The 17477-nt window shown below is 35.8% G+C and overlaps 3 long non-coding RNA genes across 4 annotated transcripts; 2 read left to right on the top strand and 1 right to left on the bottom strand.

Annotated features, from left to right (window-relative positions):
- The first annotated feature begins 363 nt into the window (after window positions 1-363).
- Window positions 364-1169, top strand: LOC142228681 (uncharacterized). The gene is made up of 3 exons (XR_012720243.1): window positions 364-699; window positions 764-869; window positions 935-1169. It is a non-coding gene; the product is annotated as an uncharacterized LOC142228681 (long non-coding RNA).
- A 13543-nt stretch (window positions 1170-14712) lies between these two features.
- On the top strand, window positions 14713-16854 carry LOC142228912 (uncharacterized). Of its 2 annotated transcripts, none has more exons than XR_012720284.1 (3): window positions 14713-14851; window positions 14929-15724; window positions 15797-16854. It is a non-coding gene; the product is annotated as an uncharacterized LOC142228912 (long non-coding RNA). The 2 variants fall into 2 exon arrangements; XR_012720283.1 differs by having other exon boundaries at window positions 14716-14846.
- On the bottom strand, window positions 15668-17198 carry LOC142228911 (uncharacterized). Its single transcript, XR_012720282.1, has 2 exons — window positions 16142-17198; window positions 15668-16072 (listed from the first exon to the last, which is right to left on the bottom strand). It is a non-coding gene; the product is annotated as an uncharacterized LOC142228911 (long non-coding RNA).
- Between the last annotated feature and the right edge of the window lie 279 nt (window positions 17199-17477).

A 17477-nucleotide genomic window follows, 5' to 3' on the forward strand; every position in this document is an offset into this window, starting at 1 on the left:
TGTTTTCGACGTGGTGGGGATTCTCAGAAGCGCCGGGCAATGGTGGGAAATTTACCACTTCAACTTACTAAATTAAAATATTGTTTTAGTATACTTATTACATGCCACCGTGGTGCAATGGTTAGCATGCCCGCCTTGCATACACAAGGTCGTGGATTCGATTCCTGCTTCGACCGAACACCAAAAAGTTTTTCAGCGGTGGATTATCCTACCTGGTGACATTTCTGAGGGTTTCAAAGCTTCTCCAAGTGGTTTCACTGCAATGTGGAACGCCGTTCGGACTCGGCTATAAAAAGGAGGTCCCTTGTCATTAACATAGAATCGGGCAGCACTCAGTGATAAGAGAGAAGTTCACCTATGTGGTATCACAACCCAATAAACACAGGATGAGCGTTCAGTTTTTCAGTTTGAGGGTAAATATAATTTTCAACATAAATTCAACTTGACTTGAAATAGCTCATCTTCAATACATCTTCAAATTGTTTGCGAATAACTTCCAATTTGCCAAAATGTTGACGAAATCTTTGAAAAGGTGTTGAAGATAATATGAGAAAACTTTGACAAAACACTACCCTAAAATGCAACGAAAAAACCATGTGGTTTGCAATACTTATTTGTGCAACGAAGTTCGTGGTCAATTACAAGAAATTAAAAAAATGGAAAATTTTAGACAAATAACCAAATAGTTTATAAAAATAGGTAAGTGAAAATAAAAAATGAAATAAAACTTTAAGGAAGTCACTAAATGTATATCTCTTTGCAGAAAACTAAAATTATGGATTCTACGTTCTTGAAAACATTAAAAAGCTGACCGATGAAAAAATGGTGGACAATTAACTGGAACTGCTTCAAATAGTTTATAATAATTGGTACGTCAATATGAAAAATTAAATCAACACTTTAGAGAAGTCACTAAATTTAAATTTCTTTGCAGAAAACTAAAATCTTTGGATGCTACATTCTTGCAAACATTAAGAAGCTGACCAATGAAAAATGAGTGGCTTATCGACAAGAAAAAGTTTTCAGAAACATTACAGGTGCAACCAATTAAAATTGTTAAAAACAACAAATTGTTGAAATCAACAACTTCAGGATGAAAATGTGCATCACATCGTCAGTTTAATTCATATGCTATTAACAGTTTAAAATGGATATTTTGTGAATTCCTTCTGCTGGAAATCAATTCTGACACGCGGTCCAGTACGTTCCTAATTTCAAATTGCCCGCATGTTAATAGATTTTAATGCTGTTTTATGACACCAAAAGGAAAGAAATCGAATTATCAATGCAAAAGTGTTTACTAATAATGTTTAAGATATTTAAAGTTTTGTTGTTTTTTGTTCTTATTTGTTGATATGTTTAATAAGATTATTATTTATCAATTGGTATTGTAGTGTATTATGTAGTGAAGTGTATTATTATATATTTTATTTTGATGAAAATGAATAAATTATACAAAATTCATAGAATTTTGGCTTTGACTTTCAATTTGAAGTGGGGATATCATTCATAAAAATTTAGGTTGAAAAGTATTTGCAACGATGTTAATTTTGAATTTGACTCGCATCGAAAATTGTTTGACAAATTATTGAGTAGCGATGCATTTCAATTTGAGGATAACACTTGACATATTATTGCTAATGTGTTGAATTTCACTGTTGAGGGTAATGTCTGTTTTTTGTTGAGAACGCGATTTTCTCAACAATTTTTCAACTTGAATATTACCCTAATCCTTTGAAAAAATGTTTGAAAAATTGTTGAAATTTAGCATTTTTCTAACGTTTGTGTTTATTGGGAATGGACTGAATAGTCTAAGTGAGCCTGATACATCGGGCTGCCACCTAACCTAACCTACATGCCTTTTTAGATATTTTAGACGAGTCCCTTAAAGAAGTATCAAATAAAAATGGTTTTACTTTTTTATTAATACAATCTACCAATTTTGCTATTTTAGGAAACACCGGAATTTCATTTATCTTCTACTAAATGCATTGAGTCGTATACACAGAAAAATATCACCAAAATCTTTCCAATTAAATTTTAAAAAATGTTCAATTAAAAATTTAATTGATTCAACAATTTTTTAATGAAATAAAAATTAATAGCATCAATTAATATTTTAATTGGATCAATTAAATTTTTAATTGACTATGGTGATTGACACTATCATTTCCGTGATTGAAGACATTTCAAATAAAAATTAATTGGATCAATCAATTTGTGATTGAAGACAAAAATATTTTTTTTTTTGTATGATTTTAGATCAACTATAACTACCACTATTGGTTTGATATGGCAAAACAAAGCACTAAAAGCAAAGTTGTACAAATTTCTTTCAGCTGAATTAAACAAAATTCAGCTGCATTTGATGCGTGCAGTGTTGCCAGATTTTGCAACTATCAATGTAATGCGCAGCAGTTGCAGCGCAACACCGCGTTCCCAAAAAGGCCCGTTTGTTGCAGGTTGGCGTTAGGGGCGACAAGGCGAAAGAAAAAAACAGGCAGAGCAACCTCGGTGATTGGCAATGGTTGGGTAATCACACCACGGGGCATCGGCAGACGCATGCTTGTTCCAGTAGGCAGACGAGGAGTGCAGTATGTTTAGGATGTATGAGGACTAATTCCTCATTGTACGTCGTTAATTATCGTAAGAAAAATTTTTGCCGTGGCGAGTTATGCAGCCGCAAGGGCGGAAATAGAGAGTCGGTGAACTTGGCAGCATTTTTTTGAAGGGACATAGAGGTGTGTTAGACACTCACTTTCATTGAAATGAAGGCAACTTTGACACCTACTCAGTAAAGTGGTAAGGTAGTGACATTCCAACCCAATAGACACAACCAGTAGAGAAATGCATACATTCAATACTTTTGAACATTGTTTTCAAGGAATGCAACCTACCTGTTGTCGTCGGCGGCTTCACGGCTAAGCCGAGATAAAGATGCCTCTTCAGCGGCGGACAAATTCCCATTATCAAATCGATGTGAAGTTATTCGAATAGTAATGTGATTAGTGGTACAACAAATCGTGCAATCAGATTTGCAGTTCATTCAAATTTTCTGAGATAAATTTGTGCTAAAATATGGTAGCAGCTTGAGATATAGAGATTTTTGGCGAAAGGTTCAAAATTTTGGCAAAATACACGACAATTAATAATACACTCTTCTGATTTAAACCGCTATTTTTATATTTTTTTTTTTAATAATTGGCGATTAATTTTTGAGTCGAAATTAGCTGACATGTTCGGCGGCGCGACTCGGCGTTTCCATTCTCGGCTCGGCGGCTTCATTCGCTGGTCCTTACGGACATGACATTATCGCACGATTAGTCGACAGTCGTTATTATGATTGGGGGTGACAGAGTTGATATTGCTATGTTTCATTCACGGTAGAAGGAATCAACTCTGGCTCAGAATGTAATTAATGGCAGGATTTGGAAATGGGAAATACCCAAAGAAGAATTGAGGAAGAAAATGGGGTGCATTGGAATGTTGGCATTTGGCGGGGAAACCCGGAATATATAAACAAGGCCATTATGGAAACCATCATTAGCGAATCGAACACTGGAGACAAACGTCAGAAACACCTTAGTAGATTTTGGTGAAAAAAAGATAAAAAAAAACGAAATTTGGTACCAATAGTGTGTTGTGTATTGCTTTATTTATTATTCTAATACCTAGTATTGTAAGTATTACATACACTTAACATAATTAGTAGTGGAAAATGTTGAATGTTATTTTGTCTGTGTGGTAATAGATATCTGTGTGGAGATTGGAGAGATCAGCACTGGCCAGTGGAAGGAAGTAAGGGCCAGTGCGCATCATTATATGTGTTGGAGTCGACCGCAAATCGCCTACTAGTGGACAGACAATCATTCCATCGACCAACACAAAAGTGAAGGGGATTTGGCTATTGGAGTTGTTGTCAGCAATTTTTTTTGAATTCCAACGGCTTGGCATCGGAGAGCAGTATATCACCTGCACGAGTATTGTGGGTAAATTGGTGCTCCCAGGAATATACAAGGCCACGTCTCTATAAAAAAAAAGAAAGGTTAATGAACATCGATCAAAAACTGACATGCAAGGTAAATTTGTGTCTTACCAGTGTATTGTGATGTCCGTCCATGAGATGAGTAGAAGGTTGTCTCGTCCGCAAATGATTACCGGGAAATAAAAGAAGAAACATCAGAATTAGAATTTTTTGAACATAAAGAAATAAGACGATAAAAAAAAAAAACAAATAAGAAAGAAAGGAATTAAGAAGATCATATATGTCCTAGATTAAGTAATTTATATTTTCATTTCCAAATATTCAAAAAAAAAAAAAAAAAGGAAAAAAAATCATATATATCATAGATTAAGTGATTTATATGTTCAATTCCAAATATTCAGTTTTGTATAGTGGTAAATTAGTATTGTGAGAGGAAAAATATCCTGGTATTTGTTGGTAAAACAGGCATAGGGTGAGAGGTTTAGGTCCTTGTGGAATTAGTGTAGTTGACCTGCCATAATTTTGAGAGCAGAAATTGTCTTTTAAGAGAGCTCTTTTATCAGATAGGTAAATCATTTTTTCACGCGCCAAATTGAGCGTAACAAAACAAGGGTCTGAGTCTGGTTCATCTTCGAATTGAGCCTTTCAGTCATCATAGACGATATTTTTCTTCCTAAATTTCATTTTTGTTTTGTTTTTGCAAATTGTTAATAGAGATAGAGGTAACGTTAGTGATAATAAATTAAGGATAATCATATTTTTTGTTAGTCTTAATATTTTTACAATAAAAGTGTTTATGTCTTGATTTGTATGTAAAGGAAATGTTGTGTTGGTAATTGTTGGCCGTACGGGGGGCGGAGGTATGAGGTAATTGTGTGAATACGATTGTGTGTGTGGTATTAAGGGGCCCAATGAGATATGGAATTGACGAAAATGGAGTGTTTTGGGTCATGGTTGGGTGGGCAAGTGTGAGGTTATAACACCAAGACCTCTGGATCAGTGTTTTTCCCATTTAGGATCGTCCTAAGTCGCATTTTTGTATTTGTGTAAGTTCAAACTCTTTCAATGTTAGTGCTCTGGGTTTGATATAGGCGGGTTGAGTCCCACACCCACTGAGATCGCCGTAGTCAGCCGGACGGCCATGTCAAACGCCGCTATAGACGCACATAATAGAGATGGCGCCCAAACTAAAAGTAAGCAAACAGCCTTATGTCGCAATTTATAGAGTGGTGAATAAAATTGCCTCTTTAACTGTGATATTAGGATAAGGGAAACTGTGCAAGAATACCGAAGCACATAGCCATAGACCACTAGATTAAACAGAGAAATAGAATTAAGAAAATATTCGACATCCTTTACATTTCTGGGATATATTAATGCAGCCAAATTTTTAGATTTAGAATTTTGATAGTGCAATAATATGTTCAGTGGGTAAAGAGAAAATTTTCTCAATTTTACATGTGGGTAGTGCAATAACTCGTTAATTCTGATCAACAACAACGAATAACGATCGTATTGCATTAATCCATGATTTGCTAATATTAAATTTTAAACATAGTAATGAAAAAGAAGAAACTTAACAATTATCGCTTCATTAAGGGAACTGTGCAATAACCGTTTTGTCTAATTAATGCGAAAGCAGAGTATTGTGAATTCCGTGTGCCATGAACTTGTTTACGTTCTTAGTGTTAACCAAATGTCATGGACAATGAAGTAGAGTTAGTTTTTTTTGTACAACCGTTTTTGTTTTGTGAATATTGTCTTGGAAAACATTGATGCATCTCATTAGAGAACGCTTTATGTGATTAAAGAAATAGTACCACACAAGCATAAGCACAATTATTTCTGAAAAGACCAAAGCCCCCTCGACTTTCATGATATTGTCTACATAAAAGAAAATTATAAAAGAATTCTGGTTTATGTTGTGAAGTAGAGTAGATTGTATGTTGTGTTTAGATTAATATATTTTAGATTTATTACGTTGAACTATTTATATTTTGATATTTATTACATTGGACTATACTTATATTTATTGTTATTTTGGTGTTTAACGAAATTGTTGTGTAAATTCCATTCATATTTGCTTTTGTAATCGATTAAGCGACTAAGAATTATTTTTCGGACACAGTAGGGAAATGAGCTATTTTACTCGTTCAAGGGGGAAGAATAAAAGATACAGGAACGAATCATTCGACTTGAACAGATCCGCGTATAACCCTAGGAAGAAGAATCACGTAAGTTTTGAGGACGCTATGGAACAGTCAAATGCTCAAATGAATGGGTATCAGATTTTTGATCTTGCTGGTTCGATAATGAGGGGTAATCAGCAGGGTGCTGCCGCCCCGAATATTGGGCAACCTCAAGAACCTAATATTGCCCCAAATGGCACTTATCAGAACCAAGAGGCTGGTGAGACGTTTCCACCAGGTGTTAGGGATATGGTTCAAGATGAGGCCGCATCCGTTCAGCGATCTCTGGAGGATAAGGTCAGGGATATGGTCAGGAATGAAATGAGTGATGTTAGGAAGATGATAGATTCATTGGCAAAGGGTATGAGTGAGCTTTCAGAGGCTGTTCGTAAACAGGCACCTGCTCCTCAAACACAAAATACGCCGTCTGCTAACTCTAACAACCAGGTGAGCTGTGGGGGTCAAATGAATACATTACCGGCTTCAACTAGTGGTGGCACTTACTCAAACGTTCAAACGCCGAGATCATCACCGATGCCCTCTAGTAACAATGCCATAGTGAACATTCCTAATGGTAACAATGAGCCGCTTAGAATCAGGGTGGACAAATTAGGGCTGAATTTCAGTGGAGATCCACGAGATCTCCGTGTGAATGATTTCATTTACAGGCTGGAGATAATGCAAGCACAATACAACATTCCCTGGTCTGAGGTATTGAGGGATTTTTCCTTCTTAGTTTCTGGCCAGGCGAGGGAATGGTATTGGCTGCATAGACGGAACAGTATAGATACTGACTGGGAGGGATTAAAACATGCCTTACGGGACCAATATCAGTCGCCACAATCGAAGTTCGACATACTGAGGGAACTACTCGAAAGGAAACAACGACATAATGAGACAGTAAACGGATATTTTCACGAGATGGGCATATTGCGCTCGCGGTTAATGCAACCAATATACGAGTATGAAATGATTAAGATTTTAAAAGGAAACATCAGAGAAGACATAAAACGTCATGTTTACCAAATGACAATATCTTCCGTGGAGCAGTTGCGGATTGAATGTATTGAAGCTGAGCGTAATTTTCCCCGACGTGAAAATAGACCCATGACTATACCACAACGACCGACAAGACAGGTTAATGAAATTTACGACCATGAATATGACTGCCCTAATGAGGAATCACCAGTAGACATGGTAGAAAATGTGTCAGCACTTCGCGGCCCAACTCAAACGAAGATCACTTGCTGGAATTGCCGCGAAACTGGACACATGTTTATGGATTGTCCTGCAGATTTCAGGAGACTCTTTTGCTACCGATGCGGAAAGCCTGAGACTGTAACCCCTAAATGTCCGGTGTGTCAGGGAAACCTGAAGAAGGGCGTGGAGAAGACAGGGGAGCTACGTCCGGCCGAAGTCCCTGTGACACAAAACAAATAGAAGATAATGTACACAAAATTTTAGTTAATAATAATGTTAGAATGAATAGAGATAGAGCTAGGATCGATTATAAGGATTTTACACCGGCTGAGAGACACTATATATCTCTGGAGCAGCGTAAGGAAAACTATGAGAAAGTTAGGGAGAGAATTTTTAACTCAGATGTAAGGATGATACCCAAAAAAATCTCCAAAATAAGGAAAAAGGCAAAAGAATGGCGTGAGCAAAGGAAGTACTTGATAGACTCATTAGCGAGGATTACGAAAGTCTCTAATGATCCCAGGGCTTTTGCCGAAATTGATATTATGGGGAAAAGGATCAAGGGATTATTGGATTCTGGCGCAACAGTCAGTATTTTGGGTAGAAAATGTAGAGAATTAATCGAAGAGTTAGAAATTCCTATTATACCACTTTCGAGCAAAGTTACTACGGCTGGAGGGACAAATTATAGGGTTCTGGGGAAAGTAAAAGTTAATATTCACTACCAAAATCAAGAAAAGGAAATGTTTTTGTATTTATGCCCAGATTTGGAGCAAAACTTATATCTTGGCATTGACTTTTGGCGAATGTTTCAATTAGCCCCCGAACTCATTGGCGTATCCGAAATAAATATTGAAAAAATTACCAACGATATGGCAAATCCGAATGAAAAATATAAACTGAAACCCCATGAACTTTCTACTGAACAATCCGAACGTTTAAATGAAATAATAGAAAAATTCAAAACCTTCGAGAAGCATGGATTAGGATGTACATCGTTGGAAAAACACTCAATCAAGCTGATCGATGGGGCTGAACCGGTAAAAGATCGGCATTATCCGATGTCTCCAGCTATACAAGCAATAACATACGAGGAAGTTGACAACATGTTGGCTCTAAAGGTTATCGAAGAAAGCGAAAGTCCCTGGAGCAACAGAACAACCATAGTACGGAAACCAGGGAAAAATCGTTTCTGTTTAGATGCCCGCAAGTTAAACAATTTGACCGTAAAAGATGCATATCCCCTCCAAAATATAGATGGGATTTTGAGTCGAATTGACGAAACACATTTCATAAGCAGCGTGGACCTCAAATACGCTTTCTGGCAGATAGAGCTAGATGAAGAGAGCAAGTCGTATACAGCCTTCACGGTTCCAGGTCGTCCATTGTACCAGTTCCGTGTGATGCCCTTCGGCTTGTGCAATGCCGCACAACGATTATGCCGTCTGATGGACAAAGTCATTCCCCAAAGACTAAAGGAGAATGTCTTTGTGTACTTGGACGACTTGTTGATTATTTCTGCTAATTTCGACGAGCATCTGAGGCTTCTCAGCGAAGTAGCTGATTGTCTGCAGAAAGCTGGTCTCACCATAGGATTAAAAAAGTCACAATTTTGTTTCCGTCAATTGAAATATTTGGGGTTTATAATTGGAGAAGGGGTATTGCGAACTGATCCGGAGAAAATTGAGGCGATAAACAAAATCAAAGTACCCAAAAGTGCCCGAGAAGTTCGAAGTTTCCTTGGCACCGCTGGGTGGTACCGAAGGTTTATTAAGGACTTCGCCACAATCTCGGCTCCACTCACGGACACCCTAAAAAAGTCTGCCAAGTTCAATATGGATGAAAAAGCTAAAGAGGCATTCGAAAAACTTAAAAAGGCCTTAACCTCGGCGCCCGTTTTGCGACACGCCGATTTTTCGAAACCCTTTTACATTCAATGCGACGCCTCGGAGTATGGTATAGGAGCAGTTCTGTTCCAATTAAATAGCCAGAAGGAAGAACACCCTATAGCCTTCTATTCCCAAAAGCTCAATAAATGTCAAAGAAACTACAGTGTCACTGAAAAAGAGTGCCTGGCGGCGGTGATGGCAATTAAGAAGTTTCGGCCCTACGTTGAACTGATGGAATTTACGGTGATTACAGATCATTCGAGTTTGCAATGGCTAATGAGTCTAAAAGATCTTACTGGTCGTTTGGCTCGTTGGTCATTGCAACTCCAAGGATTCAATTTCAAAATTGAACACCGTAAAGGTAAGGACAACGTAGTGGCCGATATGCTATCCCGCCTGCCCACAGTAGACGAACTGGAAATGGACCAAGTGTTTGAGTTCGAAACGACGGAATTCGAGAGCGACGAATACAAGGAGATAAGGGATGAAATAGAAAAGAATCAAGAACGGCTACCTGATTTGCGCATAGTTGGAAATATGATATTTAAGAAGGGGTTGAACTCTGACATTCCTGAATTGCAAGAATTTCAATGGAAGTTGTGGGTCCCGAAATCTTTGACACAAAGTCTAATAGAACAAGCCCATGATAAAACGACATCAGCTCATGGAGGCATATCAAAAACGCTACATCGACTGAGAGAAAAATATTATTGGCCGAAGATGGCAGCTCAGGTCAGAAAATATGTGACAAGTTGTTCTGTGTGCAAAGAAACCAAACCGGTGAATCAACATACACAACCCACGATAGGAAATGAAGTTGTCACTTTGCGTCCCTTTCAGAAACTTTATATCGACTTTTTAGGAAAGTATCCACGGTCTAAAAGCGGAAATACTTTCATATTTATAGTCGTAGATCATTTTAGTAAGTTTACATTTTTGAAAGCGATGCGAGAGGCAACCGCTTCAAACGTGGTGAAATTCCTTGTGGAAGACATATTTCGAAAATTTGGTGTACCGGAGACAATACACAGCGACAACGGGGCTCAATTTATATCAAAAACATTCAAAGACATGATAGAAACGTATGGAATTAATCACATGCAAACCGCTCCATATGCCCCACAATCGAACGCCTCGGAGAGGGTGAACCAATCTGTATTGGCAGCGATTAGAGCCTATCTAGAAAACGATCATCGCGATTGGGACCTTTACCTAACCGAAATCGAATGTGCCCTCAGAACATCAGTTCACAGTGCAACTGGAGTAGCTCCATTTTTCGCACTTTTCGGATATAATATGTACACACATGGCTCGGATTACAAGTTGGCACAAAAATTGCAGTCATTGACCGACCACGAGATCGTTCAAGTAAGTCGAAAAGACAATATGGAACTGATTCGAGAAAAGATAAAAGACAATATGCATAAAGCTTATGAACAAAGTGCTAAGCGATATAACGCGCGAGCTCGTAAGATAACGTTCGCCCCGGGACAAGAGGTGTACAAGCGCAATTATGTTTTGAGTGACTTCGGAAAGAACTTCAATGCGAAATTTGCTCGCAAGTTCGTAAAATGTCGAATTGTTAAGCCTATAGGGAACAACATGTATGCCTTGGAAGATCTAAAAGGAAAAGCGATTGGAACATGCCATGCCAAAGATCTCAAGAGATAGAATTCACAAGATTTTTTTGTTTTGAACAAAAATTTTTCCGATTAAAAACCAAATTGGGTTTTTTATATAGATTTTATTTGGAAAGATTCGTGAATTCTTTTTTTTTTTCTGTGTATAATCGGAAATTGGATATTGAAGATTTTTGCTACCGTATTATGATAGTATAGGTCTACACACAGCGTAGCCTATATAATTCCAAATTCGGTTGTTTACTATAGTCACCAAATTGCTGGTTGTTGCAAACGAACGCTAACAATGATGCTATATCATGGATGGGAAATGCAAATTTTTAGGAACTTACAGAAGGGTATTTTTTTTGGGTGAAAAGGTACTTTATACAAAATGTCATAAAAATTCAATTGGATGATAGATCGCTAGAACTCATAGTAATTCATAAAAAATTATGTAGAAATACCATTTTTGACAAAATTTTCTATAGAAATAAAATTTTTGAGAAAAATTTCTATAGAAATAAAATTTTTAAGAAAACTTTCTATAGAAATAAGAATTTTAAGAAATTTTTCGATAGAATTTTATTTTTGAGAAAACTTTCTATAGAAATTATTTTTTTTGTGAAAATTTTCTATTCAAGTAAAATTTGGAGAAAAATTTCTATAGAAGTAAAATTTTAAGAAAATTTTCTATGGAAATAAAATTTTAAGAGAATTTTTCGATAGAAATAAAATTTTAAGAAAATTTTTCTATAGAAATAGAATTTTAAGAAAATTTTTCGATAGAATTTTATTTTTAAGAAAACTTTCTATAGAAATGAAATTTTTAAGGAAACTTTCTATAGAAATAAAATTTTAAGAAAATTTTCTATAGAAATAAAATTTTAAGAAAATTTTCTATAGAAAAAAAAAATTTTAAGAAAATTTTTCGATAGAATTTTATTTTTGAGAAAACTTTCTATAGAAATTATTTTTTTTGTGAAAATTTTCTATTCACGTAAAATTTGGAGAAAAATTTCTAAAGAAGTAAAATTTTGAGAAAATTTTCTATGGAAATGAAATTTTGAGAAAATTTTCTATAGAGATAAAATTTTAAGAAAATTTTTCGATAGAAATAAAATTTTAAGGAAATTTTTCTATAGAAATAAAATTTTAAGAAAATTTTCTATGGAAATGAAATTTTGAAAAATTTTCTATAGAAATAAAACTTTAAGAAAATTTTCTATAGAAATAAAGTTTTAAGAAAATTTTTCGATTGAATTTTATTTTTGAGAAAACTTTCTGTAGAAATAAAATTTTAAGAAAATTTTTCAATAGAAATAAAATATTAAGAAAATTTTTCAATAGAAATAAAATTTTAAGAAAAATTTCTATAGAAATGAAATTGTGAGAAAAATTTCTAGAGAAGTAAGATTTTGGGCAAGTTTTCCATGGAAACATAATTTTTGTAGAATTTCCATAGAATTATGATGTTTGTAAAAGTTTTCCTTAAAGGAAAATTTTTTTTTATTAGAAAAATTTGCATAGAACTATAATCCTGGTAAAATTGTTTCCATGGAATTTTTTTTTTAGAAACATTTCCATGGAATTATAAGAGTTGTGAAATTGGTTACAAGGAAAAAAATGTTTTTTTATTTTCGTAGAATAATCGAGGGAAGCATGATTTTTTTAAATTTCTAATTAATTATAATTTCTGTAGAAACATTTCCATGAAGAGATTTGAGAATTTTCCAGGGAAATACGATTTTGTAGAAGTTTCTCCCCGAAAATGTGATTTAGGAAATTCCCATGGCATTATAGTTTTTTTCGGAAAAAAAAAATTTTTACATGAAAATAAGATTTTAGAAAAATTTCCATAGAATTATGATGGTGGAAAAAAAAAGAAAAATGATCTTTTGTTTTAAAAAAAAAATTTCCATAGGATTATAATCCTTGGAAAAGTGTGTCCATAAAGGATTTTGTTTTTAGAAAAATTGCCATAGAGAAGAATTTGTAAAATTGTATCCATAAAAATATGTTTTTTTTAATTTTCACAGAATAATGATTTTTGCAAAGATTTTCCAGAGAAACAGGATTTTTAGGAAATCCCAGATTATTATAATTTTTTTTAGAGAAATTTCCATGAAAATGGAAAAATTGTACAAGTATAAATTTTGTGGAAAAATTTCCATGAAAAGGTGATTTTGGGAAAGTTTTCCATGAAGATATGATTTCGGGAAAATTTTCCATAGCCATATGTTTTGTTTTTGAGAATTTTCCATGTAATTGTGAATGTGCATAGAAAACTCTGCTATGGGAATATGCGATGGAAATATAATTTCTGGAAAATCCTCCATGATAAGTACAATTTTAGAAAAATTTTCCATGGGAATATGATTTTGAGAAAGTTTTCCACAGAAGTATGATTTTGAAGGAAGTTTCCATGAGAATATGAATTTAGAGAAAATTTCCATGAAAGTATAAGTTTGGAGAAAATTTTCCATACAACCATAATTTTTGATAAAACAAAAGTTTTCCATGAGAAAATGGCAAAAAAAAAAAAGGAAAAGGAAAAATGGAAAAAATCTTTAGAAATGTGGCTCTGGAAAATTTTCCAGGGGAATATTGATTTGAAGAAATCTTCCAGAGAATTTTCCATGGCAGATAATTTTATGGAAAATGACCCATGGAAATATGAATTCACTGAAAATGACTTTCCCTAGAAATATAATTTATGAAGAATACTTTTCATAAAGATATGATCGTGAAAAGATTGTCCACCGGAATACAATTTTGAGATAAATTTGTAAGATGGAAGGGGCAGTGGAATGGAATCATGCCCACTTGCGACCACTTCGTACGCAGATCCAATCAGACAAGGGGTTGAATATTGACAATTAATCAATTTCACTTGCCGATTATAGAGACCCGGGAGGAACACTATTACCTTAGTAGACTACGTTAGATTATGATTTTAAATGCACATAGGAATTATTTGTATGGATGATGATACATATTGGATTCAGCAATTGAAGACGGGTATGCATATTCATATTCTGGTGGGAATACGGGACAGTGCATATGTTTGTCCCAATGAGCATAGTTATGACAATTGACAAGAAGGCGGTGACTCAATATGCCTAACAGGATATGGAAAATAAAGTACGATCAATTTCGAGGACATAGGTGGGCGGATACCGACTAAAGGTAGTTCGACACGAGGGGAACATATATGTATCGAACATCATGAAGTACCCGGTTACATCGCTGTTCTACGTAATTGCACGTACACATATTATAAGTCATACCTTTTGTGTTGTTGTTGTGGCGAAGGAACGACGAATGGTAGCGTGGCTGCATGGGCATGTATATTGGTAAAGTGGTGGATATCAAGGTAGAACTGAATGACAGATTATTAGCCAAATCCCGGGGTGCGTAGGCAGTAATCGGCTGGACACGTTCCTGGGAACAAGGAATGATTAGTAGAGAAAAGTAGGGATGTATTGTGTTGTGTTCTTACCGGTGGACGAAGTAAGAGAGCCCGGCGTGAGACCCTCAGGGGTGGGAGTTCCCCACGTTCGATACCTACCTGCACATCGATGCCGTTGTCGATTCCTCACCGGTCTCGAAGTTTTGTTGCAGGTTGGCGTTAGGGGCGACAAGGCAAAAGAAAAAAACAGGCAGAGCAACCTCGGTGATTGGCAATGGTTGGGTAATCACACCACGGGGCATCGGCAGACGCATGCTTGTTCCAGTAGGCAGACGAGGAGTGCAGTATGTTTAGGATGTATGAGGACTAATTCCTCATTGTACGTCGTTAATTATCGTAAGAAAAATTTTTGCCGTGGCGAGTTATGCAGCCGCAAGGGCGGAAATAGAGAGTCGGTGAACTTGGCAGCATTTTTTTGAAGGGACATAGAGGTGTGTTAGACACTCACTTTCATTGAAATGAAGGCAACTTTGACACCTACTCAGTAAAGTGGTAAGGTAGTGACATTCCAACCCAATAGACACAACCAGTAGAGAAATGCATACATTCAATACTTTTGAACATTGTTTTCAAGGAATGCAACCTACCTGTTGTCGTCGGCGGCTTCACGGCTAAGCCGAGATAAAGATGCCTCTTCAGCGGCGGACAAATTCCCATTATCAAATCGATGTGAAGTTATTCGAATAGTAATGTGATTAGTGGTACAACAAATCGTGCAATCAGATTTGCAGTTCATTCAAATTTTCTGAGATAAATTTGTGCTAAAATATGGTAGCAGCTTGAGATATAGAGATTTTTGGCGAAAGGTTCAAAACTTTGGCAAAATACACGACAATTAATAATACACTCTTCTGATTTAAACCGCTATTTTTATATTTTTTTTTTGAATAATTGGCGATTAATTTTTGAGTCGAAATTAGCTGACATGTTCGGCGGCGCGACTCGGCGTTTCCATTCTCGGCTCGGCGGCTTCATTCGCTGGTCCTTACGGACATGACATTATCGCACGATTAGTCGACAGTCGTTATTATGATTGGGGGTGACAGAGTTGATATTGCTATGTTTCATTCACGGTAGAAGGAATCAACTCTGGCTCAGAATGTAATTAATGGCAGGATTTGGAAATGGGAAATACCCAAAGAAGAATTGAGGAAGAAAATGGGGTGCATTGGAATGTTGGCATTTGGCGGGGAAACCCGGAATATATAAACAAGGCCATTATGGAAACCATCATTAGCGAATCGAACACTGGAGACAAACGTCAGAAACACCTTAGTAGATTTTGGTGAAAAAAAGATAAAAAAAAAACGAAATTTGGTACCAATAGTGTGTTGTGTATTGCTTTATTTATTATTCTAATACCTAGTATTGTAAGTATTACATACACTTAACATAATTAGTAGTGGAAAATGTTGAATGTTATTTTGTCTGTGTGGTAATAGATATCTGTGTGGAGATTGGAGAGATCAGCACTGGCCAGTGGAAGGAAGTAAGGGCCAGTGCGCATCATTATATGTGTTGGAGTCGACCGCAAATCGCCTACTAGTGGACAGACAATCATTCCATCGACCAACACAAAAGTGAAGGGGATTTGGCTATTGGAGTTGTTGTCAGCAATTTTTTTTGAATTCCAACGGCTTGGCATCGGAGAGCAGTATATCACCTGCACGAGTATTGTGGGTAAATTGGTGCTCCCAGGAATATACAAGGCCACGTCTCTATAAAAAAAAAGAAAGGTTAATGAACATCGATCAAAAACTGACATGCAAGGTAAATTTGTGTCTTACCAGTGTATTGTGATGTCCGTCCATGAGATGAGTAGAAGGTTGTCTCGTCCGCAAATGATTACCGGGAAATAAAAGAAGAAACATCAGAATTAGAATTTTTTGAACATAAAGAAATAAGACGATAAAAAAAAAAAAAAACAAATAAGAAAGAAAGGAATTAAGAAGATCATATATGTCCTAGATTAAGTAATTTATATTTTCATTTCCAAATATTCAAAAAAAAAAAAAAAAGGAAAAAAAATCATATATATCATAGATTAAGTGATTTATATGTTCAATTCCAAATATTCAGTTTTGTATAGTGGTAAATTAGTATTGTGAGAGGAAAAATATCCTGGTATTTGTTGGTAAAACAGGCATAGGGTGAGAGGTTTAGGTCCTTGTGGAATTAGTGTAGTTGACCTGCCATAATTTTGAGAGCAGAAATTGTCTTTTAAGAGAGCTCTTTTATCAGATAGGTAAATCATTTTTTCACGCGCCAAATTGAGCGTAACAAAACAAGGGTCTGAGTCTGGTTCATCTTCGAATTGAGCCTTTCAGTCATCATAGACGATATTTTTCTTCCTAAATTTCATTTTTGTTTTGTTTTTGCAAATTGTTAATAGAGATAGAGGTAACGTTAGTGATAATAAATTAAGGATAATCATATTTTTTGTTAGTCTTAATATTTTTACAATAAAAGTGTTTATGTCTTGATTTGTATGTAAAGGAAATGTTGTGTTGGTAATTGTTGGCCGTACGGGGGGCGGAGGTATGAGGTAATTGTGTGAATACGATTGTGTGTGTGGTATTAAGGGGCCCAATGAGATATGGAATTGACGAAAATGGAGTGTTTTGGGTCATGGTTGGGTGGGCAAGTGTGAGGTTATAACACCAAGACCTCTGGATCAGTGTTTTTCCCATTTAGGATCGTCCTAAGTCGCATTTTTGTATTTGTGTAAGTTCAAACTCTTTCAATGTTAGTGCTCTGGGTTTGATATAGGCGGGTTGAGTCCCACACCCACTGAGATCGCCGTAGTCAGCCGGACGGCCATGTCAAACGCCGCTATAGACGCACATAACACGTTTACTCCGATATTTGCTATCCATACCCTAACAATCAAACGGAAAATGGGCCGCAACACAAGCTATAAAAAACAGTGTAACCAGAAAAGCAATGAAAATGTTCTTTTTGAATCGGAGTGATGCAAAATTGTGCCCTGAACCGAAAATCGACCATGACATTTATGGATGATGCATGCTTACCCATAAGATGATGATTTAGACAAGCCACGAAGTAAAAAAGTTTTGAAAAACTCAAAGGTCCATAAGTGTAAAACAATCGATTCTGATTACT

The sequence above is a fragment of the Haematobia irritans genome, chromosome 3 (assembly GCF_050003625.1).
Source record: "Haematobia irritans isolate KBUSLIRL chromosome 3, ASM5000362v1, whole genome shotgun sequence".
NCBI lineage: Eukaryota > Metazoa > Arthropoda > Insecta > Diptera > Muscidae > Haematobia > Haematobia irritans.